This window comes from Pezoporus flaviventris, unplaced genomic scaffold (genome assembly GCF_033815535.1).
Source record: "Pezoporus flaviventris isolate CSIRO_AGI_PZ_B2104156 unplaced genomic scaffold, CSIRO_AGI_Pfla_v1 ptg000006l, whole genome shotgun sequence".
Classification (NCBI taxonomy): Eukaryota; Metazoa; Chordata; class Aves; order Psittaciformes; family Psittacidae; genus Pezoporus; species Pezoporus flaviventris.
Window position 1 is genome coordinate 6,450,257 of NW_026892554.1, and position 14,189 is coordinate 6,464,445.

A 14,189-nucleotide genomic window follows, 5' to 3' on the forward strand; every position below is an offset into this window, starting at 1 on the left:
CTGGATATTTATTTTGAAAGACAAGAGTCTTTGCTCGGTTTCATTTATCACTAAAAAGGAGAAAGAAGAGGCATAAAGGAAGCAAAAATGGAAATCCTTTGACCCAAACCCAGAACTCCAGTGACAGCAATTTCACCAAGTAACAGTTTCATCCCATGTATTAGCGTGTGTTTGCTCTGAGGTGTTTGACACCAGTATCCTCCAGAGCAGCACTTGAACACACACAGCGTAAACCATATCCATGGTCCATGCCCATGAGCCAGGACACAAACCTCCGTAACCTGGTAGAAAGAAAATGAGAAGCTGCTGGGAGTTGAGGACTATATGTCCTCTTGGGTCCTCTGACCTCACATTTCCAGTGTGAGAGTTGCTCCTTATTCACATCTCCCGTTTGTAAGCTCAGCCAGGCCAGAGCAAATTCCGTGTTGATTTAGCAGTGTTTTACATTTACTTTGGACTCGCTTTGTGCTGGTGTGAAAAACTGCGTAAGTATCAGGCAATCAGAGGAGCAAAGATGTGCAACTAAAGCAAAATAAACCAGGCAAAAACCTGTACGGGAACAGTTCCAGAAAGTCAGTCGAGTATTTTTGATGTACAGAAGTTATGCATCTACATTAAGTCTCGGTCTAAGTAAAGGTTGCTGGGTAACTGCTGCAGTTCAGGTCAGAACTAGAATCTCTTCCCTTGTGCTTTCCCCTGTGAAGCAAAGGACAGTTTTGCAAAGCCTGTGTTTGTGGGAGTTTTCCACAAAGGGTTTCAGGCAACATAAAATGTTCCTGGCACCCTTTTCAGCTGTGTGTCCCAGAGACACTTAACTCTGTACTTAATTCAGGTTTAATAGGCTGTGATTATATTAAATAAATACCAGCTGAACTGATTATTTAATACCTAGTTATAGCTGTTTAACAGCCATGCAATTGCCTGTTATATCTCAATAAATGTATGTTTCCCATCGATCCCCCAGTATTTTATTTCACATCCCATCATTTTCCTATATAACTCTTGAACCTTCAAAGCACTGCTGGGGGTTGCCTGCCACACTGATCCCTGCAGTCACCACAGGAACATGCCAGAGAGCCATTGCTTTTCCAGGGGCTCATCACAGGTTAGGCCACCATGACTGGCTCCCTTCCACCTCCTCCTTGCATCCTCAGGTGATGCAAAATGCTTCTTCTCATCCCTTCCAGCCATCTCCAGCTGCTCCATGCCGGTGAAGCAGCTGCACCTCTCCACCCCAGCACTGGCCTCCTTGCAGGAAGTCAGAGATCATTCTGCTCTCAACAGGCTGTGAAGGGTTTAAAGCTTCAAGAGGCTCTAGAAACGTATAATCCGGATTTTACACTTTAAAATTCATAGATCCTTGCCCACTGATGCTTCCCAACCCATACTTGTGTTTTCCCTTCGTTATCGGTTTGCCTGCAGCTCCTTTGAAGACATTTACTCAGCTAAGAGGCATCTTTATTGTGGCTCTGTCAGGCATTTGATATGATCAGAAGAGATAGAAATAAGAAGTTGTTTCTAAAACCCGCATCTATTTGCAACCCAGCAAACTGAATAACAACCTGTTATTAAAAGCGCATTTGTTGAGGTCTGACAACTGCACGACAGATACGTACCACATATCATTTCTACTGTGGAGCTGTCTACCCTAACTCATCACTCCTCAAAAGACAGTGTCAGAATAAAAATGATACATACCTGTATTTGATTACTTCTGGTGTTATTGGAAACAAAATGGGGTCTTAAAAGATGCATTTTACACAGGCTTTTATCCGAGCATCTGCAGAAACTACCGGCAATGTCATGTCCATATATTGTAACAACTGAACTTCCATATTCTAACAGAAACTGCAGGCAAATAGCAAGTCATCTGATTTGTGTCTGTCAGTGTAAGGTCAGTGAGCCTGAAAATATAGACATTGGTTGAAAAGCGGCAGGGGAAAAAAGAAGAAAAAGTTAAATCCAGGGTGGTTTTCACTGTTTAGTGCTGCCTACCCTTTCAGAACAAGAAAAAGACAAACCCCTCCACATTTCTGGCTGTCATGAGCTGCACTTCCCTATTCAGACCCCAGCCCACTGAAAGCAGTAGTTATAAATGCTCAAGAACTAATAAACACTTCCCAGGGTTTAGCACTGGAGAACCACATGGTAAGGAATAGACAATTCTTTGTCATCACATGTAGCCCCTTCCTTAAAATGCTCCAACTTGATTTCTCAGGCAATAAATCAGCTTTCTTTGGCTGATGTGCTAAAGCCCATTTATGTACCATAAAAGTGTTTTTCCCCCTCAATATTCTGTATCCCTGTGACGGCTTTATTCACCAGCAAGCACATGTGCATGTGACAATAAAATGCAGACATTACACTGCTGAGAAATAATTCTTTTTGCAAGTTAACACTCCTCAAAGCACGTGAAGTCTCGTCCTCACCCAGCCAGCACAACCTTTATTTGCTCTACATTTTCCTGACACAGTCACAGCTCTGCACCGTTCCATCATATGGTAGAGGTATTAATTCACTATTTCCTGCATTATACAATCCCCACTTCCTTTCCAGCTTTCTCACTCTAATGATGCTATAATAAAAAACAGAAGTAATAATGAAATTGGAAAATAGTGTAATTTCTAGCTGGCAAAGAGAGTTGCTGGAATAGAGCAAAGCTTTGGAAGCTGCTTTGCTACTAGCTTATTAGATGAGAGTTTTGAACAGCCTTTGAATGACTATTCAAAACGTGCCAACACAGCATTACAGCATCTCAAGAACTGCAGACCCAAGAGTGAAAGGTTGATGGTCAAAGACCAAAGAATCCACACCTGGGGGTTATATTTAGTATTGACAGAGAAATTCCCTCAAATGGGACTTTTCTTGAGGTCGAGGTAAAACCACTGTGGGCTCCAAAACAGTATTAAATCAGAGATGTGGGGCTTGACTCTGCTGTCATGCTCCTCCTTCTGCAACCCCTCCAGTTGGTATTGCCAGGCACGGGCTTTGCCTATGGGAAGCTGCTCCTTGTTGCACTGGGATAAACAGGATCTGAATCGGGACATTAAAATGAAGTTTTAATGAGCAATTTGGAGATAACGTTTCCTTTCAGCACACCCAGAGACACACCTTCCCCATACACTCTGCCCCCTCTCCTGATTTTCAGCACCTCATTCATGCACCCATGACAATTCCTTGCACAGATGCCTTTTCCCAAAAGAAGTCCTCATGATAGGGTTAAAGACACTGATCTTCTGGCTGGCTTCATCTTCCAGAACTCCTAGTGCTAGGGGAAATGGCATTTCAAAAGCTGGGAGCTCTTGGGAAATGCAGCAATATCCTTCAAACCTTATTTGTGGCTGAACTTGTCACTGGTGTTTTCCAGCCAACCTGAAATGCAACAGCTTGGTTTGAGCTCTGGACAGAGGGTGCCTCAAAGCTGCATGGACAGTTCCTGCAGTGCTATCCAGATGTCATCGAGAGCAGAGAATCTGGTGATTTAAATAAAAGCACTTCCCACTCACTGCAACCACCAGCACTCTTCAGCCACATGAAGGAGAAAGCAGCTTGGATGCTCTCAACTGAGCAGAAGAAATACCATCCCGCTCCTATTGCACAGCCAGAGGGAGGCAACACCACATCCAGCAGTGGGACATACTGCAAAGCTCCAGCCCCAAGGACACCCGGTTCAAGGCCTCTGTTCCATAGGACCCTCAAGCTGAACCCCTGAGCTCACTCATCTTCCATCACCTAGCCCAGTTGCCTAATATTATGCCTTACCTTCCACCATGAGAGCACATTCAGCTTCAGGACAGGGTGGCCTCAGCCTTCTCCAGAGTTATAGTGAGGTTTTCAGAGGAAAATTTAACTCTTCAGGTCCATGGAGAACAGAACAGAAGCGCAAGTTGGGGATCTCTTACAGACACCAGCTGGAGCATCCTTTGGGCCAGGGTACAGGGCTAACACATCATCTGCAAGGAAAAGGTGGGCAGAGAGAAGGGAGGACATGGGCTCTTACACAAGCTTTGAGGGCTCACATGGAGCAGCCAGACCTGCATCTCATGCTGAGACACAGAATCCTTGTGTGGAAGAAAGTGGGAGAGAATAACCACTGCACTCAGCCACCTCCAATGGAACAGGAGCCTGCAGCCAAGCCCCTCGTTGGTGCTGCCTCACCAGCTCCTGCAACGAGAGTGCTTTAGGGGTAATAAACAGCACCCAGCAGGTTGCAGCACAGCCTCAGGCACTTGGGTTTCAGTGCCTGGAGCTTGTGCCTGGAGTCTTGTCAAGCTTTGCAAGCACGGACTCAACTTGGAGCCATATTTACACAGGGGATGGTGAACAGCAGCTGGGAGGAGGATGAGGAGGTGCCTGGAGCGCAGAGTGTTGGATGGATCCAGAGACACCAAATCAAAAGGTGGTTGGAAATGAGATGCAGCCAACTTGTTCCCAACTGAGCTCCTGGAGAGCAGGAGGGTTACATACCTGGAGTCAATGCAAACAGAAGTGGCATTGTGCTCCCCCTTCCTGCAATAAGGGAGGAATGGATGCAGTTGCTTGATGCAGCACTGTTCAAAATCTGCCCAAATGCATGATGGATACAGTGCCTGAGTGTTTTGACCTTCAAACCTCCCTCTCAGCTCTTCCATTCTCTGTAGTTAGATCCAATGGTGGTTTCATTTAGCTGGGGTATGTGGGCAGAGATAGGTGTCTGTTGACTGATGATATCAGGCTGCATAATTTGCTTTTAATTTATATCTGTCCTCCCAAAGAGTGTCTAGTGGAGGGGAATAAAATAGATGTGAAGATTAAACAGTGGCTTCAGGGCGGGAGGGACCTACAGAACACAAGTCAGCCTCTGCTAAATACCTGAACAGACATTAGCAGTTCCTGTGGGCTTCAAACTGTCATTTGAGCAAGAAAATGATGCATATAGCCTAAGTGCTTACAGCCCAACTAGAACTGGGTTTGGAGCAGATAGCAGGAAACAGAGAAATCTAGGATTATGCTAAACCATTCCTGTGCTAAAGGGATGCTCAGGTATGTCAAGAGGCAAGAAACTAGAGGCAGGGCAGGTGTACCAAAGCAAGAGTGAGGACACAGAAAGGCTCAGTCATACTGGACCATCCTGCAAACCCACTGGCTTTTTGGGGGACACAGACAGGCAGACCCTGAACAGTGAATGATAGCCTGGCATGGCAGGGCAGGCTGGCTGGGAGCAGGGACAAGAACAGCCTCATCAGGAAGCAGAAATTGGCCATTAGGATAAAACAACTGTGAGCAAGACCCAGGATAACAGCCACAGCAAATGGCACATTGCAAAGCCAAGAGCAACTGGTGGGATTGCCCAGCATCTCTGGCAGCAGCAGGGACTGGCTAGTCCCAGGCTTGACAAGGTTAGTCTGAAACTAGCTTGCCAGACAATCTTTTCCGGACTTGGATTAATCAGACAATCTCTTCTTTCCACTTGTCAGCCACAATTTGCTGTGTTTCATTTACAGCTCCTTCTACTCTACAAACACAAGCTGCTCTTGTGTTTGCAGAGACTGGCAGCCCGTGTTAATTAAGCTGGAGATGCTGAGAATTTCACAGCCTTTTCAGTCACACCTGACCCCTGCATCTGCAGAAAGACACCCCCTTTTAATGCACTTATCTCCCTATTTCATTGCAGCCACATCCATCTGTCCTGCTTGCTCAGGCTTGGCTCTCTGGAAGCAGGGACATGCCATTTCCTCCCTCTGAACTTATCCTTTCCACACATCAGGAGCTTATCTTCCTCTGCATGAGGCAAAGGGTACAGGCACTGCCCTGCACCTTCATGTGTGTGAAGACCAGTTTACATGGCTGTATGAGTAATATTAAATCAAATCACAATGTTACATGATCCCTGTGCTGCTTGCCCCTTCAGCATCCCTGGCTGCTCACTGCAGCACTAGCTGCAAGCAAGAGAACCGCCTGCACCTTCCCCATCCTGAGCAGGGATGCTCAGCTGTTGACTTTCTCTATAGCTGCTTTTTTAACAGCAGTGACTAACATGTAAAGTTTCTTACCTAGACTGAATTTGTTCTTGTACACAGAACAGAACGAATGCATGTAATCCACCTCGATCCCTCACTTTGCTATTCAAAGATTTCCTGGACTCAAGATTCAGTTTGTGACTGGCAAGTACTCTATACTGCTTTGGACTGCAGCACTGTATCAGATAATCATTCACACACTGGATTAACTGGTCTGAATCCCCATAAAGATGGGAAGCCAGTAAGAAAAAAAAGCCCCATGTAAACCAAATGTTCATTCAGTTTGAGTTCACTGTAATGCCTCTGCTCACATCAAGACTTAGCTGGGATCAGAACGCTTATTTCCAATGCAATGCTAATTAGGATAAACCTATCTGAAAGAGCCAGGGAGAAATATCCAAACTAATTTTAGCAGGACCACTGGTCACTCCAGCTCCATCCCTCACAATGGAAGGAAGAAAGAGCCCTTTTCCCCCCACTGTTTGCATGCACAGCCTGGTCCTGTGAGCAAAGCAAGTCCAGTAAGGAAAAATATCCACCCCAGCATCTGAACCTCTGTGTGCCTTTGGTAACTAACTTGTCCCACTACTGTATTGCAAAGCACAGCAAGACTACAGGCAGAACTGAAGAGGAGCCTGACACCAGCAGAAAATTTGAGCTCCGGGAAGTAACTACTGCTTAGGAATAAAAATGTTGATAAAACTAAATAAAGAGCACAGGATTGGTGCCTTATAAAGGCTCTGAATCCCCATCCTGCAGGTGAACGTCATCCAAGGGGGATGGCCCTGCAAGAGGATGGGAAGCCCCAAGAGCCCAGGACAACACTCAGACATAGAGAACAAACAGAGCTAGCCAGGAGGTCAGACTAGATCATATAATAAGTCTTTTAGTCTTGAGCTTGGTGCATGTTGGATCCCAACAGTGGATCTCCCAATGTAAAGGGCCCCCAGACTTTCAGGTTTGCTTTGTACACAAGTGAGCCTCAAAAGAGGTGGGATGGGGTTAGCCACGCTCTGCACCAGATAAAGTTGATATCCAGCTCTTCCCTTTGGTTATTCAAATCCAGCAGCTGTGGAAAACCCTTAGAAGCTTCTCTCTGGGGTATCTCTTTTAGTTACCTAGAAACCGAGACTGAGTTTTATGAGCACAAAATATGTTGGGAGGCATGTTTGCCTCATCTGCTTTAAAAAGGAGCTATTTTGCCCTTTTCCCCACCCAGCAATTTCATTAGCTGAGAACTATTTATGGGCTTTAACCACCCCTCTCTTCTTTGCAGCTTGGATTTCCCAGGGATGCAAGAGCATCCCAACCCCTTTCACTTCCAACATTATGGCCTCACCCAGAAGTAATCTGTACAAGCTCCTGTGGTATCTACAGGGCTTTCTGTGAATAAGAAACCTTTTATGAGCCTAATACCTCCGCATGCTGTCCCAAGACCTCAGAGAAACCGACTGGTGAGATGGATTTTGCCCGGGGGGAAGTCCTACCAAACCTACTGGGATTAAATTCCAGACCATAATTGAACCCAGCAAGCTGATTGTCCTCTCCTTTTGTCCAGGATCTTGCTGAGCTTTCTTTGCAGCCTGTTTGCTGAACGTCACAGAGCAAACACCCCTGCAGCCGGCGCATTATCCCTGCGCACAGAGCGGGGGGCTCTCATTCAGTTCAGTATTTATGGGTCGCAGGAGTGATTTCCCCAAGTTAGCACATCGCCTCAACAAAGCAGAAGGGGCTCAGTGGCAGAGAGGGAGGCAGGCATATTAGCCTTTCACCTTTGGAGGCCTCGGCTCAAATCCTGGCTCAGGTTACTGAAGAAAGCGAGTCTGATGGGCTCTAACCCCCATCTGCAGGGTGAAGCTGCCTCCCTAGCAGCCAGGAAAGCAGAGAGGTATTGCACACTACACCCAGCCCATGCTCATGTGTAGGACGCCCATACTGGGGCTCTGCTCCTAGGGGACCTTAGCCAAACTGGTAGTTTCATGGCTACAAATTGCCACGTCTCTTGAGGGCATTGCCAAGGCAGGAAGCATCCAAGGCAGCACAGTGTGATGGTGAAGGCAGGCTGGGTAACATCGTCCCATTTACTTTCTCTCGGTTTTGCTGATCTTTCTTCTCCAGTCTGACTAGACCAGCTTAAAATTTACTGACCCTTTCTCTTTGTCGCTCTGCTTCTCTCTGTGACAGATGATGCAGCTAAAAGTGGAGAAAAAAAATACAGTTTAAGTATAAAATACCTAGGCTCATCACTTTTCCCTGCCTTGGCTCATATCACTGCTGTTTAACAGGAGGTAGAGACCACCAGGGCTGTTGAGCAGATACAATCCACTGGTGCTATTTTCACTTTAGGTATTTCTTTGCACTTCATGAAAGAAAAAAACACAAATACAAGGCCTTTTGCACCTGGTGAGGAGGGGCTGTTTGCTTAGACAGCCAAATGAAGTCATTGCTGAGAAACTATGCCCTCACACCCCTTTTAATATTCCCTTGCCAGAAACCATAATGGAGTGAAATGACCCATCACCATCCACAGCTGCCTGATATAACCAGGAATGTTTCTGCCTCCTCCATCTCTTCTAACCATACAAAAGCCAAACTGTCCTTATCACTGGCATTTAACAACATCATCATCTTCTCCCTAGGATGAAAGGGAGGTGGAAATTACTGCCTAGATAATTTTCCCTGCAATTTGCCCTAGAAACCTTCTAATGAATTCTACAGCACCTGAGCCTGCCCTGCTGTGTGGTCTGGCCAAGAACTACACCAAATCCTAGCCAGAGCAAAGTTGCCTTAGAGCAGCTCCACACTTTAACACCACTCTGACAAATGGAAAACTAAGCATTTTTAATTTGCATTTTAAAACAAAGGCTTCTAATATCCAGACCATTAACTTGGCTACGAGGCTTTCACAGCAAAACTTGTTACCCAGGATGTGTTTTGTTGTCATTAAGATATATTAAATACTAGTAATTGTGATGCCTTGCTATTATGCTATTTGGAGACTTGCCACAAGCCCACTTCCACCCAACCTGTATTATGCTGTGAACCTTGGAGGCATTTTAAACATCTCCTGCAAAATTCATGAACGTGAAAAGGAGCCTGTCTCTATTTCCAGCATCTTAAAGGACTGGGGAGCCTTCCTGAAACCCAACTCAGTTCAGGGCTGAACCCTAGCAGCTACCGCATCTCAATCCAACCTGCCGTGCCCCCACTCAAGCCCAGATGGTTACCACGCTCTATATGCACCTTCCTTCTAATGAATATAGGCTTACGGACATCTCATGCATTATTTACCAAGGTGTGCTTATTATGATTGCAATGATTTAAGGCAGTTTGTTAGAGGCACAGCTCTGAGCGATTGCGATCAATAGAAGAAACAAGAACAAGCCAATCTGCATAGAACAACAGTCCTGGTCCTTAGGGGATGTGCTGCCCTGATTAACCCTTCCCAACCACACACCAAAAGAGGCTGGCATTTGTTTGATACACAGAGCTGGTTACCCTCCCTCTTACCTTCCCACCTCAGTCAAGGGTGAAGAGAGATTCAAAGGGGTTATGTGGCTCCTCCAGCTGTTTTCTGGGGCTGGATCCCACATGCTGGCACAGCATTCCTCATGGTATTCCATGTGTACCTTGGATGCGGCTGACGTTGCTGTAATGTCCCACCTAAATAGTGCGAGGTGGAATCACTAGAAACTTCTCCCATGTACCATAGGGAGCACATAGCCATACCCTTGTGCCAGGGTAGCCCAAGGAGTGTGGGTTTAAGGGCAACCAATAAACACTACTCTAGGTTTATCCCAAACTCCTCACACAAAGTGAGTCTGGAGATGTCCTTTCCCACCAAGTACACAACTGATCTCAGCTTGGCTTTTACACGGGAGCTTTGGATCGGACCTGGCACACAGGAAATATATTCATTACTTCAAAGGGGAAGCAAACAGGATGTCTGGACAAAGCACCAAATAAAAGGCTAATGACACAAATGGATATTTAATACAATGACTTCCTCCGATTATCCTATAAGGAAACACTTCAAATACTGTCCATTTCGGTACATCCTGCAGCACTGTAATATGCTCAAGAGTCCGGGAGGGACTTTTCCACACTGTTCATTGGTGAGGTGGGACTGTGCTGTTACCTGCCTGCTGCAGATGAGGCAGTACAGCACACACAGCCTGCATGAGCTGCTCGGGATGCTCTGCTAAGCTGTGGGATGGCAGCCCTACAGGCAGCACCCTTCTCCCTCCCCATCCCCTGCTCAGCATCCCCAGCACAGAGAGAAGGGTGACAAGATATCGCTGTGGTGGCTGTTCACATTACCTGAAGGGGACCTACAAGGATGCTGGAGAGGGGCTCTTCATCAGGGCCTGTAGCAATAGGACAAGGGGTAATGGGTTCAAACTTAAATAGGGTAAGTTCAGGTTAGGTATAAGGGTTTTTTACAGTGAGGGTGGTGAGGCCCCGGAACAGGTTGCCCAAAGAACTGGTAAATGCTCCACCCCTGGCAGTGTTCAGGGCCAGGTTGGATGGAGTCTTGGGTGACATGGTCTAGTATGAGGCATCCCTGCCTATGGCAGGGGGTTGGAACTGGGTGGTCTTAAGGTCCTTTCCAACCTTAACCGTTCTATGATTCCTGGTGATACAGAAACCAGAGCTACATTTTTCTTCTCCGCTCTATCCTTATCAGGAGATGGGGTTAACACCAGCACTGGGATCTTGGGTTCAGCCCTCAGACTGAGTCTCTCCAGGTCTGTCCCATAGCCTGAGCCATCCTCAGGGCACATCTGTGCTGGGGGGGTGTCAGTGGACAAACAGAGTTTAACCAAAATCACTGCTTAGCTTAAGCCAAGACAGGATTTCATTAGCACAGCACTTGCTCTGCATGCTGCTGCAGACCTCTCTGGAGAAAAGAGAACTGAAACCCTTTGCTTTGTAGCGACTGAGGAGGAGAGACAAGAACAAAATAGGTCAGTTAACAAAACAAGAAAAATTGTTTCCAGAGTCACCGTGACCTGATGGTTGCTTTGGGTTAAACTAAATCCAACCCACCATAATTGGCCCAGAGGCCAAAGACAGTGATATGCAGGAGAATTAACAGAAGATTCTTTTTTGTTACAGAGAGAACCCTGAAAAATGGCTTTGCAGAAATTACTTCTGATTTCTCTTTGATTTTTGATGTGAGAAATTCAAGTGAGGATTGAGCTCTATATGGGTACCAAATAGCAAAATAATGACACCATTAAGAACACAAAGCTGAAAGGTCCTTTCTAGTTTAAACTCATAGGCTTTGTTAGCAGTTATTTCATTCCAGTGCCTAGCCAGCACTTTGTTTAAAGGAGGTCTTTGTTAATATTGTAAGTTAATAAACATTATTAGGCAAACCTGCCTTTACCCAGCCAGGACCTCCTAGGGAAACCAAGACAGAACATTTGACAACCCTAAAAGTTCTGAGATAAGGAAAAAACACAGAAGAGAAAAAATACCCTCAACCTGAGTAGTCTTCAGCCATTCCAGCAACATCAAATACATAAATAAAGACCAACACCCAATTTCATTACAGGCTGTTTTCAAGTCACTGTTCTTCCAATAAAGGAAATCTATAGTCTGGTGAGGAAAAGCAGTATTTTCTAATGTCATTTGAAGCCTGAATTCCTTCCAGCAATTTACACACTGTTTGCTGGGATGATTCCACCCAGAAAAAAAGAAAACAAAACCAAACCCTCTTCTTCACTTCTTAGCACATCCTTGGGATAAAACTTGCTTTCCTGATGTAATAAAGATAGCTCTGACCAGTTCAGCCACTGTTAGTAATCAGACTGTGGCATCTTTGTACATGGTGTGAATTATAGTTATTTCTGTATCAGTGATGCAATAGCAGTTTTCTACCCATCTTGAGCTGTTCCTAAGCTCAAGGGAAAGGGGTTCATTCAATCCCATCTTTGCTGTACAGCTGCTTTAGGAAAGAAGCCAGTCAGTGTTCCATTCAGAGCCAAGAAAAATAATTTTTATGGATGAGATAAGGCAGAATTTGATCCTATGTTTACAGCTCCCATTGCAACCAGGGCCAAGCTAACAGACCTGTGGGAAAGCCTCCTTGTCTCACAGAGCCCCAAAGGGCTAATGTTCCTCCTTAGTGCCTTTCTTGGAGCAACACAAGCTATGAACTGGTCTCATTATTTGATAGCTCAAAGCTCCCTATTGATTCCCACCTACTGCTAACACTAAGGAATTACAGGTAGTCACAATCAGTTTTCACACCAGGACAAGGCTACTGGCAGCAACCTTCATCAGGCAGGGGGAAAGCCCACAGCCCCATTACCTGCTCAAGTAGACCAACACCAATGGAGAAATCAAGATGCAAAAGCATTCAGCTTCAAGGCCACCTCCTTATTCTCTCACAAGAGCCCTAAACTCCACCACCTCCTCCAGCCTGGGAAATAACCTCCTTTTCCTTCACAAACGACCCATTTCAACAGGCAGCAGCTGATGCTCAGCCACTGATGAGCATCCACCTCCAGCTGCTGGCTGAGCACACAGCAGAGGAGGTTAAGTGTCACTGGAGCTTAGCAGCAAGATTGGACCTGCCCTTCTCCAGCTGCATCCGTTGTGCTCTTGGGGCTGGGCCAGGCTCAAGACAGAGGATCTGACCGGGTGGAAAAGGAAATTCTGTGCATTCCTCATCCTACATGCCAAGTGAAACGCAGCGATGAGCAGCCAGAGCGGAGCGCTTGTCTGAGGCTTCCTTCTAGCTGCAAAAATGTGTTTAAAGCAGTTTTATTGAGTTGGGTCCAGCAAAACCAGGCTGCTAGGGTGATGAAATCATTCACCCTCCAGTACTGGTGTAACAGGTGAAGCGTTAGGAGTAGCATAAATCCTGGGATATACCCACCAAAGGCTGAATTTTGGCGTAGGAAAAACACCTGCCCTGCAATGTTCTCAGCATGTGATTTTAATTTTCTTTGACCTTTTTGTGTCTCTCCTTAGCCAGGCACAAAAATATCTTCCTCAGAAAAATTTCTGCCTGGAAATGATGGTCCTTTTTCCCCCAAGTCCTTTTAAAGGGAAGAAAATTGCTTGTAGAAATATGCTGCTATGAACAAGCAATGCATGAACCCATTCTGCAAGGGGAATTCTCTCCATGCTCATCCATGCCCATACCAGCTATATCCTAGCAAACACAATTGTAATGAAATCAAAACACAACAGCAGGAAAATCCCATATAAATGCAACGTGACCTTGACAATTAACTGCTGAAAAATCCAGCTTTTGGTTCCCTGCTCCCTTATTAACTTTGTAAATGGAAATCTCCCACGAGCAAAGTCATGGCTGCTAATCACGGCACCCTGACAAACGCTGGTGTGAGTAGTTTCCCTTCATTGCCACATCTGCCTTCAGGGGTTTTGCTGGGAGGGCTACGTTCTACCCCCACAATAACACTAGCTCCTTCATTTCATCCCCCAAAGCCCAGTTTGCTGCCACAAATCAGTGGGGATCCAAGTGCGCAGGAGGTAGTAGGTAGAGATATAACATGGGACCCTCTGTCCATCAAAGTGCTTAGTTAACAGCTGTATCTGATGCCAGGAGCAACATATTTTATATATTCATGCTGGCTAAATGGCTTTTTAGTGTTTAAACTTACCCACAGCAATGCTTCTTTCAGCTGGATATGATACCATCAACATCCTTCCTAAACCATCCCATAGCTGTCTCCTATGAACTCCAGAAGCAAGTTATTCAAAACAAATTAGACTCTATTCAGTGCTGATTTCTGCTGAAACACTGCTCAAACTCAGGTTCACATTCCTCCAGCCTAAATGGCCAATACAAAACTCTGGGATAAATATCAGCAACATGTTGTTCCTTGGGTAGAGTGAAAACCTCCCCAGGAAGGATAAACACAGAATCATGGGATGGTTTGGGTTGGAAGGGACCTTAAAGCTCAGCCAGTTCCAACCATGGGCAGGGATAACTTCTGCTAGACCAGGCTGCTCCAAGCCCTGTCCACTTGAACACTGCCAGGGATGCAGCATTCACACTTCTTTGGGCAGCCTGTTCCAGCACCTCACCACCCTCACAGTAAAGAATTTCTTCCTCATATCCAACCTAATATAAGGTAAATTACAATAATACATATTATTATATAATAATACATAATGCCTGTGGGTGCAGGAGAGAGCTCGTGGTGAGTT

At 45.7% G+C, this 14,189-nt stretch overlaps 1 long non-coding RNA gene across 1 annotated transcript; it reads right to left on the bottom strand.

The window, feature by feature from the left end:
• Positions 1–6,868: 6,868 nt before the first annotated feature.
• LOC133265672 (uncharacterized) lies at positions 6,869–12,464 on the bottom strand. Its single transcript, XR_009742062.1, has 3 exons — positions 12,319–12,464; positions 9,510–9,662; positions 6,869–8,634 (listed from the first exon to the last, which is right to left on the bottom strand). It is a non-coding gene; the product is annotated as an uncharacterized LOC133265672 (long non-coding RNA).
• Between the last annotated feature and the right edge of the window lie 1,725 nt (positions 12,465–14,189).